The sequence below is a fragment of the Harpia harpyja genome, chromosome 7 (genome assembly GCF_026419915.1).
Source record: "Harpia harpyja isolate bHarHar1 chromosome 7, bHarHar1 primary haplotype, whole genome shotgun sequence".
Lineage (NCBI taxonomy): Eukaryota > Metazoa > Chordata > Aves > Accipitriformes > Accipitridae > Harpia > Harpia harpyja.
This window is the reverse complement of record NC_068946.1, coordinates 57,791,715-57,812,721: the sequence shown is the minus strand read 5'-3', so window position 1 is coordinate 57,812,721 and position 21,007 is coordinate 57,791,715. Positions and strand designations below refer to the sequence as shown.

The 21,007-nt window shown below is 37.0% G+C and overlaps 1 protein-coding gene across 6 annotated transcripts in view; it reads left to right on the top strand.

Moving 5' to 3' along the window:
• Positions 1-21,007, top strand: part of BAZ2B (bromodomain adjacent to zinc finger domain 2B) — a 165,513-nt gene that overhangs the window by 47,996 nt on the left and 96,510 nt on the right. For 2 of the 6 annotated variants that reach the window (XM_052791121.1, XM_052791120.1), the window contains exon 3: positions 17,811-17,886. The exons of 3 other annotated variants lie outside the window; for them this stretch is intronic. The gene's annotated coding sequence lies outside the window, so the exon portion shown is untranslated. Of the gene's footprint in view, positions 1-12,095; positions 12,377-17,810; positions 17,887-21,007 lie in introns of those variants that run through there. One more of the 6 variants, XM_052791122.1, reaches the window with a different exon arrangement.

The window sequence follows — 21,007 nt, the reverse complement described above, 5'->3', positions numbered from 1 at the left end:
AGCCCAGAAAACCAGTTGCATCCTGGGCTGCATCAACACAAGTGTGCCCATCAGGTCAAGGGAGGTGATTCTCCCCCTCTACTCTGTGCTGGTGAGACCCCACCTGGAGTACTGTGTCCAGCTCTGGGGTTCCCAGTATAAGAAAGACATGGACCTGTTGGAGTGGGTCCAGAGGAGGGACACCAAACATCATAAGAGGGCTGGAGCACCTCTCCTATGAAGAAAGGCTGAGAAAATTGGGGTTGTTCAGCCCAGAGAAGAGAAGACTCTGGGGAGACCTGATTGTTGCCTTTCAATATATAAAGAGGGATCATAAGATAGACGGAGAGAGACTTTTACCAGGGCCTGTAGTGACAGGACAAGGGGAAATGGTTTTAAACTGAGTGGGTAGGTTTAGATTGGGTATAAGGAAGAAATTCTTTACTGTGAAGGCAGTGAGACACTGGAACAGGTTGCCCAGAGAAGTTGCGGATGCCCCATCATTGGAAGTGGTCGAAGTCTGGCTGGATGGGGCTTTGAGCAACCTGGTCTAGTAAAAAATGTCCCTGCCCACAGCAGGGGGTGTTGGACTATATAGGTGATCTTTGAAGGTCTCTTCCAACCCAAACCAGTCTGTGGTTCTATGAAACACTGAAATGGGTGCTCAGAGAGCCTGCAAAATCTGCATCTTGTTTACTGGACAAGGCTCTGAGCCACTTGATGTAACTTTGAAGTTAACCATGCTTTGAGGAGGAGATGGAACCAGGTGACCTCTGTAAGATCCTTCCAATCTAAACAACTTTATGATTCTGTCTTAACTAGAAAGCTCTTAATTATTTTCTGTTTCTTCACCTTTGTCTATTTCCTCCCAGGATTTTTAAAGGAGTAAGGTAGAATTAGAAAGAGGCAGTAGCATCAAGGAATTCTTGAGTCAAGTCAGTGGTTCATAGCAGCGAATACATGGTGGAAGAAAGCTGCCGTTGTGTAAGACTGAGAGGTACTGGATTTCTAACAGTGACTGACTCTTGTTTTTTTCCACTGCCCTTGCACATCCTCAGTGAGATCTTTCTTAGGGTACTTCTGTCTCCCAGATCTGGCCATGCCTGAATACCTTATCTTGGTTGCCTCCTTACCTCTGCTGGATTGTAGTACATCCTCTCAAAGATGTGTTCCTTTGCTTTTCTGTTGGGCCGGGTTTTCCCCAGTTTGGGAACAATTGTCTTAAATTTGGATGTAGCATGGTGCGCTTCTTCAGGTTTGACTCTTAGGCACAAAGAATAGTGAACAGTGAAGTGCTGGTCTGTATTTGACTTGAGACAAGTATGTTTCATGCAGGTGTTTCCTTGTATTCTGTAGTTTGCCAGCCCACTTTAACACCACTAAAAAACCAAAGTAAGTAGTTGTAATGAGGAGATGGGTAGGGGTAGTTGAATTGCAGATGAGATAAGAAATGACCAAAATCTATATTGATAGGAGGTGGAAAATTGAACAAGTTTGGTGTGTTTTTTTTTTTTTGTTTGTTTGGTTTTGGGTTTTTTTGGGGTGAGATGTGATATGACAGTGTCAGGTGAATACCTGTAAGTCATAAAATAATCATGTTGGATATGTATCTGTGTATATCTGATCCTACCCTTTCTAAGGGAAGCACAAAGGTAATGCCTGAACTAGTTCAACCTTATACTGCGGTCTACCCAAGCCCTAGCGTGATTTAGCCAGGGAAATTCTAGGGTGCAATGTATTTTGGGAGACAAAGAGACATTTTTTCCATGCAGATTTAGAAAAATACTCTTGGCTTAAATTGTGTTTGTTTGGCATATTAAAAGCAGCCTGAATGAAGTGAATAGTGGGCAGAGAGCACGTAGAAGTAGAACAGATAAAATTTGTCAAGTGTCTGACACTATTACTTCTGTCACAGGAAGAAGTAAAGACATAGGCAATGAGGAAAAAGGATGGGAGATAAAGTTTGCGTTTGTAAAATATGTACTTTACTGGTGTTATGAAGTAAATTTTCCTAAAGTTGCTTGCAAGTTTTGTCTAATGTTCAAATATTTTGCTACTATATATTTAACAAGTTGAGAGTTTGTATGGTGATAGTTTGACATCTAGCTACGCGACTGTGTGTGTTTACATTTATATTTGTAATAAAAAATTGTTTATCCTGTGATCCAGTTTCACTGTAAAATCAAGCTGCAAGTTTGCATGTTTAAAAAATTACTCTAGACTACCAACATGTACCTGAATTTCAAGACTCCAAAAGTTGCTATCAAGGAATACATTCATTAAAGTTGTGTTGTGATGAGCCTGATGATGGACTGAGTATTCTCATACTTGATGGAGAGCATGTGTGTGCATATACATGAATATCTATCTATCTATATATATAGATATAAAATGGGTTTTATTGATCCATGATGTATAATCTGTTTTATCTGAGGACCTAATTCTTGAGGTATTCATTCAGTAAGACAAGATTCTCTTCCCTTTTTTGTTCCAGCTCTAACCTGGAATTTTTTTTTATTTTAATCAGTTTGTATATACACCAAGAGATGTAGAGCTGAATGTAGTTTTGTTGGTTTCAGTGAAGCTGTGATAGTTTATTCTGCATGGTGGTCTGTAATAAGGATCTCACTAGACATTTTTTGTTTATTTGGAAAAGAAAAATTGAGATTGTGCGCATGTACATTGTGTAAATACAGATTTTAAAATCATCAGATGTTTTCTAACTGTTTTTACATGTTTTGTCAATATTTGAAAGGTTTTCTTCTCAGTTTTTCCAAAGGTGATTTATTTAAAATAAGCACAGCAATGGAAAGGATGTGGAATTTGGAGTTTTAATATTCTTGCATGGTTCGGAAGAAGTAAAGAAATGGTATGTGAGAGCACAGCTTAAACGCATATCAGTTGAATAAAGCATGGGCTTAGAGCTTGTAGAGGGGTTGTATGTATCATCTGTTTTAGATGTATTGCAGAGGTGATGTCAAGGTGAAAGCAGACTTGCAGAATGGTTGGAAATCATTGATATTCTGACTCTGAGGCTGTAAATGGCTCTGTGGCAGATGGAGTCTTTGTCAAGGAAGAAAAATGGCAGCTCTGGAACATCATAGATGTTTTTGCTTAGCAGCTCAGCACATAGGCTGTGACCTTCCAGTGTTCAGGAGTTCTTCCTGTGCTTTAATAAATTGTCCTCTACTTCTATTCCCTAAAAGTATATAAATAGTAGTCATCATAATGCAGTACAATTTGGAGTATTTCATTATGAAAAAACATAAGCATGCTTCATTGCCTGATTTTTTAAAAAGTTAGCTTTGAAGGATGCTTGCAATTTCTGCATGAAGTGCCAGAAACAGCTTTTAACTAAGCATTGTGTGTTACTGAAAATAAAGGCGGGTGTGTGTTTGTGTGCATAGGTATGACTGCTAGTACAGTACGATACTAAAACTGTGTATGTGAAATGTCAATTCTCTGGAATATGATTTTAAGCCACAACCTAAACCACAGTAAACTGGACTGTTAATTTTTAGAATATGTTCATACTGTGGGCATCTATATCTGTGTGCTTTATTCCAGTAAAATACAGAATTTTAGGCAATATATTGAAGAAGCTGTTTCTGGTTAGTTCAGAGAGGATAAATATGGTTGATAAATTCAGTCTCATTTCTGAGTTCATGTTTTTTCTTTATTGATAAAAATTCAGGTATCTTTTAGCACATGGCAGCATCTAATTCTGTGTACTGTTGATACAATTTTATCGGTGTTCTCTGAGGTTGACTCTATATTTATAGAATGAGGGTTCACTTTTATCTGTAGAGTAACTGGTTTCTATGTTCTCATTCTTGTTCATGAAATTTGTGCCAAGTTGTGTAAGTTGTGAAGTTTGATGCCCTGTACTTAAGACATATGCATGATTGCCTACTGTCAAGTTATGTACCAGAATCACATATTGTCCTGGTTTCAGCTGGGATAGAGTTAATTGTCTTCCTAGTAGCTGGTACAGTGCTATGTTTTGAGTTCAGTATGCAAAGAATGTTGATAACACTGATGTTTTCAGTTGTTGCTCAGTAGTGTTTAGTCTAAAGTCAAGGATTTTTCAGCTTCTCAAGCCCAGCCAGCGAGAAAGCTGGAGGGGCACAAGAAGTTGGCACAGGACACAGCCAGGGCAGCTGACCCAAACTGGTCAACAGGGTATTCCATACCATGTGATGTCCCATCTAGTATAGGAACTGGGGAGGGTGGGCAGGGAGAACCACCACTTGGGGACTAACTGGGTGTCAATTGGTGGGTGGTGAGCAATTGCACTGCGCATCATTTGTACATTCCAATCCTTTTATTATTACTGTTGTCATTTTATTAGTGTTATCATTATCATTATTAGTTTCTTCTTTTCTGTTCTATTAAACTGTTCTTACCTCAACCCACGAGTTTCACTTCTTTTCCCGATTTTCTTCCCCATCCCACTGGGTTTGGGGGGGAGTGAGTGAGCGGCTGTGTGGTGCTTAGTTGCTGGCTGGGGTTAAACCATGACACATATTTCATATGTACAGTAGATTTGGATATCTTAGAGTCTTTCTTATTTAATTGTTTGCATTAAGACTGTATCCTTTAACAGTTCTCTATATTCTTAGGTCCTGTATACACTAGCTTGATCCCTAATAAAACCATTGATTTCAGTTGTTGTAGTATATGGCTTCAAAAGCTTATAACATCTTGTAGAAGATGCTCAGTTGGACAGTTGACCTGTACTACAGGGTAGTAAGTCATTGTTAAAAGTGCAAGCATTTCACAACTATCGCCTGCCAGCCATACTCTTTAGCCTACATGACAATTGTTAGAATTATAGAAAGCAATCACTGTTCATCACAGAAGAAAATGACCCAGCATTTTCAAGGGTCAAGGTTGTTGCATTAGAGTCTCTTTCTTTCAAACCCTGGAGGTTGTATAGCCTTTGCTTTCAAAGGTGAGCCCACTGTAATGAACTGTGGCTCTATCTATTCAGTTTCAGTCATTTTGAGATGTAACGTGGATGGCTTTTTTGCAGAAGGACAAATGCTTTGTAATTGAATTAGAAGCATTTTTGATAGCGTGTGATCGAAAATAGTCTTCATACATCTTTTTATTAGGACACTGTAATGCACGAATGAGAGTAAGACCGCTTCATATGACATATGCCTGGATGTTTATATCATGTAGCTGCATATTGTTAAAAGCAAGAGAAATGGAAGGAAAAGTAAGGCCATGTGTTATATACTTTCAGCTTTCAAAGCTCCCAATGACGTAAGTGAATTGGAGCACATATGAAGAGAGTTTATGGAAATTTTTATGCTTTCAATTACTTACCTAGTTCATTATGTCCAGTATCTTGATGGTATTCTTCCTGGGTTGTATAGCGACAATTTGATATGACTGGCTCCAGGGATGGTTAAGTCTATTTTCAGACATTTCATTATTTTTCTCCTCTATTTTTCAGTGGTCTCTTGTGCCTTCTGTTTCTTTGGTGTTGTGATGGCCATCGTAACTATAGAATGACTGAATGACTTCCTTATGCCCTGAAGATAAAATGAGAAAATAAATTACAAATTACTTTCATTTATTCCAAAGGAGTTCTGTATGCAGTTTTGGTATACTAAAGGTAACTAACTAATTGGCGGTTTGCCTTCATGGAATTAGGGTTTTGGAGTGTTAGTTGAAAAAGAAAGGAGAAAAACAAGCAAAGAACCCCCACACACAAAGAAGAAAACCAGCCCTACCAAACAAGCCAGGAAACATTTATTTTCTACTGTTTTGTATGAGTTTTTGGTATGACTTTGGAGCTTATCAACAGTAATGCTAACTTGATAGTGGCATTATAGCAACAATAGCTTATTTGTATTATTTCAATTAAAAAACTCTGTAAAATGAGAACAGTGGAAAAATTTAGTGGGCTGTGTTATTAGTTTTGATAGTTTTGATACTTTTAGAGCTAGGGGTGTAAATAGGTTGCTTTTTATCTGTGAAGTATTAGACAGCATATATGCCCCAAACCCAAAATACGGTATTAGTATAATGAGAGAAAAATGTCTTTTAAAATACTTTTGTAATGTTTTCATATTTCTGGTCAGCTCTGAGTAGCAGAATAAATAATTCCATTCAGTATTCATCTCTCTCTCAGTAAAGTGTTTTGCGTAACTGATACATATACTGCATGCTTATACATACTGTTACTGAACTTGCTGGATTGTTTTACTGGGTTTCATGATGATTTTTGCATGTTCGTGCAAAGCAATTACACTTTTATTTGTGTGATGGTTCTAAATTCTGTTCTTGTGTAATCATTAGATAAATATAGAGGCAATTTTTAAAAATGTGTTGTTCTTGTATTAAATTGTTGAATTAAATGGTGTGCAACTTTAGCTGTGAAAGTATAGTTTGTTCCAAGTGACACCCAATTTTTATTAGATATTCCTGCTGTTTTACAGAGAAATAAAACTCCTTTGTCTCCTTAGCACCCATTGATTTTTCTTTCAAGGCTACATTAACAATGCTGATAGAACCCATGCAATTAGAATCTACTTTTAGCAATAGGTAGAGAAATAAATTTTGTAAAGTAAAAACTGTTGTACATACAGTGTTAACAAAATATTTTGTAATATTGCTGTACTTCAAGCAGTGAAAGCAGGAGTAGGACAAGATACTGAAAGGTCGAGGAAAAATGAGAGAAAGAACAAACGATGCAAAAAGAAAATGACACTGAGGTCTTGGTTTAATACATATGTATTCCAGGTTGATGGCTGATTTCATTAGCAAATCTCATTGTTATGCAATGTCTGTTCTTCTGCAGCAAAATGAATATTGTATTCTCAGAGGGTCTTTGAGTGTGTGTATGTGTATGTTATGATGATAGATAAAGAATATATATTTATAGTTGTTCTAACCTTTAAAAACTTCTGAAAAATCGTTATGTTTTGAAAATAATTTTACATTTCAATTTTCCAATAAAAAGGTAAATTGTTATTTTTTATGGAGAACAGCAGTTTAACCCTCCTCCTCTGTGCATTTCTTTGCCATGTTTGCTACCTATGTGGTCTTTTCCTCCAAACCTTCAGTTTGACTAAATAGCAGTTAATGCTGAATTAACCATCAAAATAAAAATTTAACTATAAGAATATTGGTGTCTGTAATGCTTTTTAAAATGGCTGATACTAACGTATATAGAACATTGAAACAAACATCATCTCAGTTTCAAATCTCATCAAACTCAAATCACTCTTTATATTTTAATAGAATATACTGAAAAATACTGAAAAACTGTTTATTGTAGGATACATCAACTTTATTATGAAATGACATGTTTTGGTACATAGGACAGTGGGTTCATTAGGATACTGGTGTGCTTTAGTTTCTTTTGTTTCCATGTTGCTAGTTAAAACTACTGTTTCTGTAATATTAAGACATTTTGATAAACACAATATTAAATGTGAGAAGGAACATACAAGAAGGCTTTGGTGCAGGAAAATGAAAATGCACTAAAATTATTTAATTCAGGTATTTTCCTATGCTCTTTCAGAATTAATTCCATATATAAACTTTGTGGGGTTGAAATCTAGTAGCAGATGTATGAAATGCTACTAAATAAATAATAATCTGGGCTTATGAATAGTTTTGTGATTAGTTCTAGGTAATGAGCCAGTATGAAGAATGCTTTTGGGCACTGTCGTAATGTAAAGAATAAACTAGTTTCTGGGTTTTCATTTGAGTGACTTTTACATGCCTCGAGACAATTCTATTCTTATTAGGGTTTTGTTAGGGATGTGTTTAATAATAGTAGAATATGGCTGGCTCTTTCTGAGTGAGAGTTCTGCAGTAGCTAGTGTGTTTATTCCAATTCCAAGATACTATTTTAAGGATCAAATTGATAGATGAAGTGTCCATGCGTTTGGTAAATAATTCAATGAGGACCAAAGGGCCTTTAAAATGAAGCTAAATCATGAGCAATGTGACCAGTATATGCGACCAGAATATGGAGGAGGTAGAACAAAGAGAAGATTGCCGCCTCGCTTTTCCCCATGGGAAGGGGAATCCCCTTTCCCTTTGCTTCGGTAGGGCTGTAACAGTATAAGGATGCAGATTACTTAGCGTCAGCTGATGGGTTTTAAAGATTGGTTGGTTTAGTTGGTTTTGGTGTCGAGAAGCTAATTGAAATGAAATAATCTGTCTCTTGCTGCATCTTAATGTTTTCAAATGTGGAGACCAATTTCAACATCTGGTGTTACGCTGCGTAACAGTGGAACCCAAGACTGGTCTCTGTGCAGTAGCATATGTGGGGAAAAAATTATATCGAGCCTTGTGAATGTTGTCAGAATCTAATTTATAGGGACACAAATAGGACTTGCTTTGGTATGCCATTGTGTGAAGGGCTCTTGGGAGTAAAAGGTGGTTGAGACTCTTGGCACAGTCTGAGTATGAGGAGGAAAATTGGTTGGTTGGTGTGTCCGTCCAGGTCTTCTTCCTCCCCCATCTTTTGTGGTTTAGTTGGAGGTCACTTTTATTAACTTGTTAATTTTTCTTGAGTAAAAAGATGATTTAGAACTTTTGGTGTCCCACCCCAGAAAATTATTTCTGTAAGTAATGAATGGTCCCTTTTGTCCCCTCCTTATTTGTCCATGTAGCTAGTGTCAAAGGATTCCAGCTAAAATTGCTAGAAGCAAAAGGTAGACTAATACTGCATGTGAAACTTTTAGAAATAAATGTATTGATTTAATGCACTATGTAGGTGACTGCGTGGAGTTGATACTCTCAAAAAACATTGCTGCAGGTTGTATTCACAGAAGATGCTGGATTTAGGTATTGTGTTTATATTTGTAAATATTTACCATTTTAAGCAAGTGTTTCTGCTGTGAAGTAATCTGTATTTCTTGCAGCAATTTTGGTATTTGCATCAAGGTGTGATGCAAAATACAGATCTCTGGCTTTGTTGGCATTCACTAGAGGTTGCACAGAGATTACATGTTCTCAGGTGAGCGTAAGCAACATTCATGGCTTAACTGCTTTTATATTTCTTTATCACAGGGTAAACTATGAAGTTTTAAATCAAAACTTATTTTGGAATAGAGCTACCTGAATGATACAGGTAGTTCTAGATAGGCTCCAGTCTGTCTTTTGGGGTTGATACTTGTTTTTTTGATACAGTGTTGAGATGATTCTTACACTCCGTAGTGGTATGATTCTTAACTTTTTGAAATTTCTTTGGCAGGAATCATCGTAGCACACAAGGCTCTGTAAGAAGCTGTTGTGTTTTGTTTTGTTTTGTTTTGTTTTGTTTTTTTTTAAATAGTAAAGTTTTCAGGATTTTGTATTTTCTTTATGAGCATAGATTTAATTCCCGTGGGCAATGTTTGAAATCTCAATAAAAGAACACCTCAATATTGTACTCGCTGTTACTTTATGTATTGGTTTTAAAATATTTTTCATTTTTTATTTATTTGTTTTTCAATACCCTTATAGCTAGACCCTTATTCAATACCCATATTTATAGTTAGAATTTGTTATATAGAAACTGATACTCCTATTTAAAAAAAAAAAAATCTCCCAGAAAGACAGTAACTGTTCAGTTGGGCTCCACAGGTTGACTCTGTGCCATTTTATGAGTGCAGGTGCTGATGTATATTTAAGACATAGCTGGAGTAGTGATTTATTCTATCATGTTTCAGTGTCCTCTTAGGCCTGTTTTATAAACATAATTTTTTCATGGAGCTTAGGTGTTGGGATACCAGTATTTGAGTAGCCTGTAGAATTTCTGTCTGAGAACATTAATTGCTGAATCATTATTCTTATTCTCTTGCTGACTAACGTGGGGGGTTAACTAACGGTTGCGCTGGTAGAAACAAATCCCTGCTTTTAGCATCTTGCGCAGACTGTTACTGGGCTAGGGTCTGATTCAACCTGGAGTTCAGAAAGTAAGTACGGACCTTCTGTTTGGCTGTTTCCAATGTCATATTTTTGTTTCCCTCTCCTTCATTGCTGTCTCAATGGAAAACAGCTGTTCCCCAGTAAATATTTTTCGCATTGAGCAATATGGATTGAAATAATTTTAGAAAAATCATCATTTATGAGCTAGTGTTTTAACATGCAGATCTAGTGTATGTGATTCTCCCTGAGTCATATAAGACTCAAAGTCATTGTGGGTGTATTTTAGCATGCAGATTTCTGGAATTAAGAATAATTCCCAGATTGAGATTTTTAGATCATGATCTCCTAAATCTTGTTGTGAGAGCTCGTTTGCAGTGATACTAGTACCAAACTTACCCTGATTAAAAACAACGTACGTTGCTTTTTAAAACTATTTGAAGACTACTGTGAAGAGTTCTGTTGATAGTCGTTGTCTTTGCAGAAGGCTTTTCTCATTTGATTGTTCGGATTTTTGCTGTTTTCTTCAGAAACACTATATATTGTTTGACAAGACTGCTTTTTTGTAAGATGAGTAACAATAGAAAACCAGATGAATGAAATGCTGAAGTTTTGATGTGGTTTTACTTAAGGGAATGAGTTACATCCAAGTGTTTGATAAGGAAGTTGTGGCTGTACTAATTGTATCTATAACAAGCACAGCTTGCCCAAGTCCTACTTTGGGTATTGTTTTGGTTGCAGAGATCCCTCTCGTTAACGTATCTTACCTTGTTTGGGAGATTGTGATGGCAGAATAACTCCTTCATTGGCACAAGCTGCGTCTTCAGTAGCAGTGTTTGCTGATACAGATACACCCTTTCATATTTCATGACCTTTCCAGTAATGCTTTCTGTATTTTTTTTCTCATAGCTTTCCTTTGTTCCTTTCTTGAGCTTAATGTGAAAAATGGCTGCAATGTATTTATAACATCATTACTAGAAACTTTTTTATTGTTCTGTTCCTTGATTTGTTTATTCAGACATGTTACTTTGGTGTATTCCCTAGGTCGCCTTGTTTCATGCTGCTGAGTTTCAGAGAGAGGGAGAATTAATTGATTGATCCATTCCCCTCCCCTGCCCCCGCCTTTGCATACTTCCTGTAGTATGCAGATAATCTTTTATTGCATGCTAAAGTTTAAGCCCTTGTGCTGTTGTTTTAGGGCACTGTAGCAGTTTCACTTGCATCAACCTGTTGTGTAGTAAGTTGACTGTATTTATCCCTTAAAGAAATTCTATCTTCTGTCAGTGGACCACATACTTTATTCTAGTTGCTTAGGAGTAGCAAGCTTTTTCTTCCATTAGTCAAGGATTTTTTTGTGGGGGTTTGTTTTTTCTTTTTTTCCTTTTAATTTTCACAGTAGCCTAAGGCCTTCTTGAGTTCCACTGTGAACATCTGATTTTTAAACTGGAGCTTGTTGAAATTAATTTTTGGAAAGTTTATAGGTAGGAAACAACTAGCTTTTCTCACTGGATCACTGCCATGTGTCTAGTCCATATGTGTTTAACTTTTTTGAGGAGGAAAAGTGTTTAGGCAGTTTAAAAAATAAAAAAGTAATTTGAATTTTTTTTTCTTTTAAAATTATTCAGCAAGTTAATTTTAATCGTTTCAGTCCTGAATATTGTTAGTAGATTTCTTTAATAGTGCTTTTGTGGAGATTGATGCTTAAATTCTGAACACAGTGATTAGCATTTTTTTTACTCAGTATCAGGCTTTTCCAGGGTTGATTCAGGTTATCATTTCAGAGCACCTTCTCATACCAAAACAGCTTTGTGACCAGTTTGGTCTGAGGTGGGGGTGTGTGTACATAAGAATCGCTTAAAAGAAAATAAAATATTTTTCTTGGGCTTTGCTTAAAAAAGAAAACAACAAAGTATGGCATTGATGACTGTGTAACATTGTGGAAAAAAATTTCTTTCATGGTTCAGTTATTTTTATGTTTCTGCTACCTTGTTGCCTCATGTAATTAAAATACAGATACACATTTTATTAAAACTGCATATTCCATCTAGGTTGGTTTTGGTCATGTGAGCGTGTGTGTTTACTAGTGATCTAAGTGCTCCACCTGCCTTTCAGTTTGTTTACCAGGAAATCAAGATGTGTAAACTGCAGGAAGTACTATTTGACCCTCTCCGACAGTATCTCATTACAATAATTGCTAATCTCTGAATAAGACAGCCATGTTTTTTGTGTAACACAGAGGGAGGTTGTGGTAGATTTTAGATGCTTCCTCAAGTACAGCTTTGTAAATGCTTGCTTGAATTTTGTTTTCAGGGTAGCTTTTGACAATAGACATCTGGCGACCTTTGGGCTCAGCAAAGCTCAGGCACGATAGCATGTGTTCTTTCTTCCTTCTTGACTGAAAGAAAAAAAAAAAACAACAAAACACCAACACCAAAGCCACGGCTTGTTGTTTTGGAGCGCTGTCATTGCTCTGTAGCGACAGGATAATGGCTACTTCCTGATTAAACCACTCTCCACAGTAAGCTGTTAATGTTCTGTATTTATTCTTCTGTAATGCCAAGTGTTCGGTCCTTCTGTGCTTCCTTCCCTGTTCCCCTCCCTCCCTCTTCCCCAGATTAATAGTTTGAAATGTTTATAGATTGAAGAAAGAATATATAGAGTTGTAACTTTCAATTTTTCTATAATCTAAGATATAAAACTACTGCTTTTTTGTAATGCTTATCTGATAGTAGTGATGAGCAAATATATCTGATTTGCATGAGATTTAAAAAAAATTAAAGTCTATTTAGGTGTTAGACAACTAGTATTAACTATGAAAAATTCTGATGAATACTCATTGGACAAAAACAGTGACATAAAATGCATATGTTTCATGCACATTCTGAAGTATTGGTATTTCATAGCTTATTTTTATCACTTGCAGAACTGTTTCGTGTCTAACAAACATAGGCTGTTTTGTTTTATTTGAAAACTTTTTGTCAGCTTTTCTTATATGTATAGGAAATGTTCTGTTTCTGTATTTATTATAGTTGATGTGATTTTTCTACTTCAAGTAATTTCTTGGCTCTTGCTGATGAGGACTAGGTGGGTGTGACAGCTATCACTCAGTGCACAGGTCCAGTTTTATTTTGCTCCAGAGTATCAGTTAACAGATTTCACATTGTAAAACGATGGTTACAGTGCATTTTTGGTCTTAGTCTGCTCTGTTAAATGGGTCTACAATGATTTTTTTTTCCTTAAGGTTGGTCTTACCTTAACGCTAGTGTAAATGGCATAGAATTTGCAATAGCATTGCACGTACCATGATAAATGTTACTGAAGTTCTATACCGGATAATACCAATGCATGGTCTTGGTTATTTTGTGAAAGTTTAGAAAGGTGCTAAGTAAAATTTTGCAGTTCCAATATAAATTCATATTAAAATAATATTGTTCTTTTGGTACCAAAGACTTCTTGTCCGTGTGTTTGTTTGTTTGGTTTTTTTTTGGTTGGTTGGTGTTTTTTTGGTTGGTTTTTTTTTTTTTTTTTTTTTTTTTTTGGTAGCTAGTTAGAGAATGAAAAAAACTGGTAGTGAATTCCTAACCAAAATCATTGTTGCTCTTCAAAATGTCCACTTTTTCTGTTATTGTATCTTACTATGGAAATAAAATGATACAGGTACAGTTTCATTGAGTAACAGGAGGTATCCACTATATTGACAGATACTGGAACCAAAAATGAAATCTGGAGAAAAATTATAATTCAGTTAAATATTTTCAAATTAAATAGCCATTATTAAAGAACTTGTAAAGTAGACAGCATCTACAAGAAATCTATGTTTGTTCACACTATGAGAAATGTAAGTAGGTGAGGAACAGAGACTGTTCCTCCAGCTTGGGGTAGAAAGAGGTTTTTGGAGATGCTTGACCCTTTATTTCACATGGGTTGTTACATACAGAGAAAAGGGTATGGACAATAGAGTGGCTAGAATGTGTAGATACAGGTTTATTTTGAGGGGAACAGGGCAGGAAAAATGCTATGGGGAAGAAGAGGGATTCAACCTACATTAATTTGTTAAAGGGCTTCTCAAGTGGTGGTGAAGACCTGGTATTTGGAAACTGTTGATTTGCACTATTTTTTCCCCCAAATACCCATGTATTCTGAGGATTACTGAGGAGTGAGGGCCAGTCAGCATTCTGTATGAAACTATGACCTCTTCATGTTGAGAGCATTAACTGCAAAATAAAGGTTTCATGGGATAGCCTTAGGTTTCTTAGGTATGCTGCCTCCCTCAAAAGCCCCTTAACACTGGCTATTTAATTTGAAAGACCAGTGACCTGGAGTACTGTTCTATGCTAATCCCTCTTACAAAACAAAATTCCATTAATTTTTTTTAATAAAATACAAAATTGCTCCTGTTACTAGATAGAATTTTATATAAATTTCATGTTCTAAATATGTTACAATAATGCTTGATATTGACAATGTCTAAGAAATGTCCTAATTTGGGTGTCAGCAAAACAATGCATATTGTCTTCCAGCAGGCTTGCACTCCCTCACTGTCTAGCTGGCTTCTTGTACCCCGGTCAGTTTTTTCCAATGTCCTGCAATCCTGGTGTTTCAGAAATGTTTCCCGTGATATCTTTTTGCATACTCTGTCTCTGTAGAGGCTCTTAAACTCAAAGCTCGGTGCCTCACAGCTGAACTTGTTGGCTCAAGCTTCAGCTTAGCTTACTTGACAGAACTGGATTCCTGTAAAACAGGAGGGACAGCCCTGATGGGTGCTGCTGGAGCTACCGGTTTGTGGGCTGCCTTTCAGTTCGTGTCTGTTCTGTGTCCCACCGGGGGAGGGAGGTGTGGGGGGACAGCCGCAGTTGAGGGATACAGCTGCTCTTGCTGCACAGAGAAGGGCAGATCCTAATCCAGGGAGCAGCCGTAGGCCATCGCTGTGCGCTTCTTGTTGCCATCCTCCTGAAGTGAATGCTGTGTGGCAGGAGTTGGGGCTGCTTAGGCTTCCTTCTCCCCGACCCTGCAAAAGAGCTACAGTTTTATCTGTTACTCAAATATGGCCCTGATGTACCAGCTTGCCTTTGCAGAATGCTTTTAAATTCTGATAGAATGGTTTATGGGAATACTGTGTATCATTCTTAATCTTTAAATGATTGCCAAGCTTTGCCAAGAAAACAACACCTGATACAGCTGAAATGGACTCTTGTATTTTAACTAGTATTCTTTAGTAGTGTAGGAAGATGTAATGTGTAGCATGTGGCTTTGTTAGAAGCCTGAAATCTAGATATTCTGACACGTACTTTTGTTTTTGTAGATGGAAATATGGATAGTTTATGATCTTCTTTCTTTCTCTCTAGTATGTGGAAATAAAAATGCAATCTGTCAGGTTTTTTATGTCTAACCACTTCCTTCAAGTGTGTAAATAACATCGAGATGTCAGATTTGCATCTGCTTGGTTTGTAAGAATAATATTGTGAATGGAGTTAGCAAGGATAGTCTTCTGACATGGTAATAGCTGCTGTGGCTTCTGTTGAGGCTTGGTTTTATTTCTTTGTATCTTAAGAACCCCATTATTATTCCTTCTGGTTACTCTGTTTAGGTAAACTTCAGTGGACTCTTGTTTTGTTTTGTTTTATTTCGCTTAAATGTCTCAAATTTTTTTAAAGATCATAATGCCTTAAAACTGGAAGAAGCAATGAACAAATAACCGATGAAAATGAGGGTGGATGCCAATGATGAAGCTGACTCAAATCAATGGGTAGTATAGCACAGAATACTTCCTTCTACAGTTGGTTCTGGGTTTCCAAAGAACTACGTGAGTGGAACAACATGAAAATGTGGAAACCATTTATCTGTGTCTCAGCCTTGCTGCCTCAGACTGTTAGTGGGAACCATTGCATTTCTGCTGGAAGATACCACAAGGTGCTTTAAGAGTTCAAAACTGAGGAATTAGCATGCCTCAATGATAAGTTTTTTAGTCAAGGTGCCAAAATTCACTTAATGACGTGAGAGGCTGATGGACCTCTTTGCTGTGGTATGACTAAAACTAGTCTTTGCTGGCATTGGAGAACTGAATATACCATTTAGATGTTTGGCTTTTTCTCTTTTTGTTTAAATGTAAAACGATATTAATATTAGAATAATGAGACTGAAGTTTGGTGCTATTCTAAAACAAAACTGGGACCTAGTGCAAAGCCTGAGGCTGGTAACAGGTACACACTCAAAAGATTTGTTTCTGCTGAATGCTTTTCTGGAACCCTGACTTAATATCTAAGAACTCATTTCTCATCGGAGTATGGAGGTTGTTTTAGTTTCAGCAATTTTTCAAGCAGTAAAATAGTATCTTAAATTCTTAGGATGGAAAATCTGAAGAAGTGGCAGCTAATGCAGACTCTAGACCATTTATTATGAAGGAGTTTGATTAACATCCTTGCCTGTTCTTACTCGTTGGAGTACATGAGTTATTATGGTAGTCTGTAAGTTTAGGACTGCAGGGTAAAGGGATCCTTTTCTCTGCATCTTTATTCTTTGAAAGATTTACAGGGGAGTGCCCATGAACTAGTTCCGAGTTGGTTACTTTGACTCATGTGGCGTTCATACACACAAATAGATACCTGGGTTTGTAGTTATTTCTTTCCAAAATTACCCTTCCTGTAGCTTATGCTTTTAAAGTTTAAGTGTTTGTATTGACATTTTCTCTGCCACTCATTTTTTTTTTTTATGAGCTTTTTTCCCCACGTGAAGCAAAATAATACCAGGTGGGCAAAATAAGTTGTTTGTAGTGAGTTTTTTGGAGAGTTTTTGTATGTAAATGTTAGAGCAGATACATTAGATTTCACAAAGTTAGCCTTTATTTTAGTGCCTTCTATTGTTCTTTGGCAAAGATAGGTGAGGTTCAGTTATGGAAATGCTAACCAGCATGTTTGGCACAAGCATGAATTTTAACACTTTTGAATTCTAACAGTTTCCAGACAAACCTGTTGCAGCTTTTGCCATCAAAGGTTCAGCTGGGCACTTCCTCTCTAAATTCTCTCAAGCTCTGTTGATGCCTGTAATTGGAGCTAAGCCTAGATTTTGAGCTTGAGGAGATGAAGTCTGGCTTTTGAACCATGGGAAGAGGTGTACAATACAATGACTAAACTGGAACTAAGTTTCTGAATGACAAAAAGTTAGCAGAAAAGCAGTAACTCTGCTTCTGACAGATTGCAAGTCAGGTTTTGGAATAGGACAAAAAAAAAAAAGGCATTGACTTCAGCTGTCCCAGTTTCGAGCTTCTTGGCCACAGTGTGTATTTCTCTTTTGTATTGTATTTCCTGTTTAGTTCTTTATCTGCTCCGAGACAGTTCTAATAGAGTTAAAATGCTTGAAGTTACTATCTTGTGCAAATGCACTGCTATATATGTTTATTGGTAGCAGATTAAGAAACAGATTCTGAGATTGAAAAGAAAAGATTTCTTGAGCTATTAAGCAGAATTTATTTAAAATAAATACATACTTGACAGAAAGATGGTTGTATGTTTTAGGGATTTTCCTTAATACGAGATGAGTTTTAACAGATATTTTGAACACTGAATATCTATTCAATTAATGTAATGTTTTATTCGAGACCTGCTGTTTTCAGAAAATACAATGCTCAAATACAGAAATGGATTAGAAAACTGTAGACAAATCATACAATGGTCAAGAATACCCAGCTGCTAAGCTACCCAGCTGCTAAGCAACACTGCTTCATCCTGTTTGTTGATTCTTTAATAATACGTGCCATTACATAATACTAAAGAAAGTTCATGTTGAGAGCTACATACATAAACAGTTGATTTCAGAGTGTAACTATTAAGTTGATTTAGAAAACAGTCTGCATAGATTGCTTTTCTGTCTTTTATTGTGTTGATTTGGTGCTAATATGCAGTTGTTAGGAGAATTTGCTTAAATATAGCTGAACTGGAATTTTCTTATAATTCTAGGACTTCTAAACATATTAGAAGAGACAGAGACCATCCCCTGGCACCACCCTCCTCTTTTGGAGTGTTAGTCTAAAAGGTGAAGTTTTTTTCTTGGTACCATTTTTTTCAGTTGTAGAGCTGGCAATGGAAAACATTTTATACAATACTAATTACAGTTATGAGAACTGGAATTTTTATGAAGTACAAATGTAAAATACCACTGTAATCGTTTGACAGTAGGCTTTCAGAACTCACGATAAGAAATCTAAACTTACTTTCTTGAAGGTGCACATAAGTTATCTGTTATTTGAACTCCAGTCAGTTGAGCATAACAATGCAAAATTTGGATAGCTTCACTGGGCATTAATGTAAACTTTTTGTGTAGATAATAATAGACAGTTAGGTAATAGACTGTTTTATACCATGCACACACATTGAGACCAAAATAAGAATTAAAAAATAAGAGAACACTAGTTCAGCTCAGTACATCACGTATGGTAGCTAGCTACCTTACATACTTGTTTCTACTTGCATTTAAAAATAAAACACTTAATGTTTCAGTCAAATGTCAATAACATTTAGAATTATGTGTAAAGACTTCAGTGAGTCAATTCTGTGTTTGTTTAAAAATCACTTATTCTGCAGATAATCAGGCTTAATTAAAAGTGCTTCGCTGAAAGAAGAGCGGTTGCTTTAATGTCCCAGTCCTTGGACAGCTGCTGTTTTGCTGCATGAATATTGTTAGGTGAAATAGAACAGAACAAAATGTTGGAATCTTTTATTTTTCCTTTTTTTCCAAGCTGTTTGTCTTGAAAAGTCAGATGCAAAATAGCTACCAGTAATCTTTCCTGACTGTTTATAGGACAGTGCAAGAAACTATCACAGTTTATTCAGGTTTGCTTCATCTTGATAAATCAAACATACCGATGGAGAGTCAAGCAGCTCCAGGAGAGATTTTTGTGGGCTGAGCTCTCTGATGTACTAGGGACAGTTGCTCAGGCCCTACGGCGCATGACTGCAGTCCTCGCACAGCCGTCAGCAGGGCTTCTGGGCCCCTTTGCTTGCTCCCCCATGAGCTGTGCTGCGACCTGACCTGCCTCGTCTGTAGCCACGTCTCCAGCGCTGGCGGAATGGGTCATTGGCGCTCCCTCAGTTGTAGGCAACAGGTACAGGTGCTCCCCACCCAGAAAACGTCTAGTCGACACTGGCAGTTAACAGCTGACAGAAGCAAAAGGCTCCTGGTGCCAGCTATCACTGTTGGCAGCAGGCCACCAGAAGTTCCTAGAAGGTGACTCCTGAGGAAATTTTCCCCCAAAATTCCCTGAAGAAGTGACCTGGTTAACTGCTGCAACAATTGCTCTGCCTCTGTCAGCTGCCTTGTTTGGTGCACCATCATAGGCAAGGTCAGAGAGCTATAATATGGTTTATGGAGCCACATTATGTATGTGACTTTCACCTGTTTTCAATTTCACTTTAAAAGAGATTATTTTGTAATTAGTGTTCCTTTCACTGTTACTTACAATATACAACTGTGGGTAAGAAATTCTGCTTTAGGCTCAACTGAAATATCATTCTCATTTTTCAAACTGTTATTTTCTCCTTCCTTCTTTGTAGAGAAGGATAAGGAGAACAAAATTAGGAGGTAGATATGTTACCAAGTGGCATATATCTAGATATGAACATTAAAAAGATTAGAAAGTGCCGTCCTAAAACCCTGCTACGTAAGCTGCTGTTAGATGGTAATAGAAGTTAATTATGCTCTTTCCCTCTTGCCATTCTCAATGGTGGTATTTACCAAGCTAAAAAAATGTTGACTGCAGGACACTCCGCTGTCATCAGTCTTGAAAAAACTCGTCAGAATTATCCCATGAATGACTAGGTCACTTAAAAGTATGATACTGATTCTCATTTAAGTTAACGAATAGGGACTTGGGTGGAAAGAGCATTTCTTACCTGGTTCTCAAGTATATTCAGGCTTTCTTCGCTGAGGGGAAAGTATTTATCTCGGAGGAAAAATTAGGATGTAGAGGGAAGATAAACTTTTTTTAGGCATCTATTTAGATATGTAATTATTGGAGATGAAGGCAGTTTCAGGACATGTTAGTGTCACAGGCATTTCAGTGAAATGACTCTATGTAAACTTCCTGGAACCTTTTCTGTTTTCAGTTGCTTCTGTCCTTTACACACAGATCATTAACAGCACCTGTAATTCAGTCCACAGACACCTATACCACCAAAGGATTCTAGATGGTGTGTCTACAGAGAGGAGTTGGAAAAGCCAAATCCAGTTCTTCATATATGTAGAGCTTTCTAGCACCTGAATGATCCATAGATTTCAGGCAGATTAGAAAAGGAGATAGTGTCAAAAATTGGCTGGATCACAGTGACATTAAATTAGCATTAGTTCCGTAAAAGGTACACATCTTAATCTAGTATATGACCCTGTTAAACTGGCTTGCTTTGCTGAGGAAAAAGTTTTTGGTGCTTTCGCCATTCAAACAACTGAACTGTTTTTTCACAGCTGGTCTGCTGTATCCTATGGAAAATTAACACCTCAGGAGCCTCTGCTGGTGTTAATGAAACAAGAGAAGGCATTTACCACAAGGCAGTGTTCTTCTCTTTATTCTTACTGGACCTTGATTTTATTGGATACTTGAAGTTGGAGGGAAAACAGTAACGAAGGAGTTTGGTTAGCTGTTTACACAGTTGAGTACAAAAAGACCAATTAATGCAGTTCTTAACAGCAAGTCTCAAGTGTTTAGTCATGTGAGGCGGAGGAACTTTCTCACCTAGACTTGCCAGTATAGGATATCCGTCTTTTACTGTTAGAATGTCTGATGTCTTTAAAGCAGCGATGGTGAGAATTTGAGACAGATAAATAAAAAGTAACAGTTTTTATTTCACACTCCTGATTTTAATGGATTTGTCTGCCACAGGGATGCTCAGACACTCCTTTCTTCTTCCTTCCTGTTAAAGTCCAGTCAAAGCAATTCTTTCTGTTAGTGGTATTATTTCGGCACTCAAGTTTTGCTGCTTTAAAGACCTCCTAGAGAAGTGTGTCGAAAGAGATTGTGTTGCTGCACTTCACTGGTCGTTCAGGTACTGTAATTTCTAAAATGACACTGTTGTCCCTTCTTGGTAGCTGAGGAAAAGGGTAATAATATAAATGTGCATTCATATTTTTCTGAGTTCTACATGCATTTCTTCACCTCTGTAAA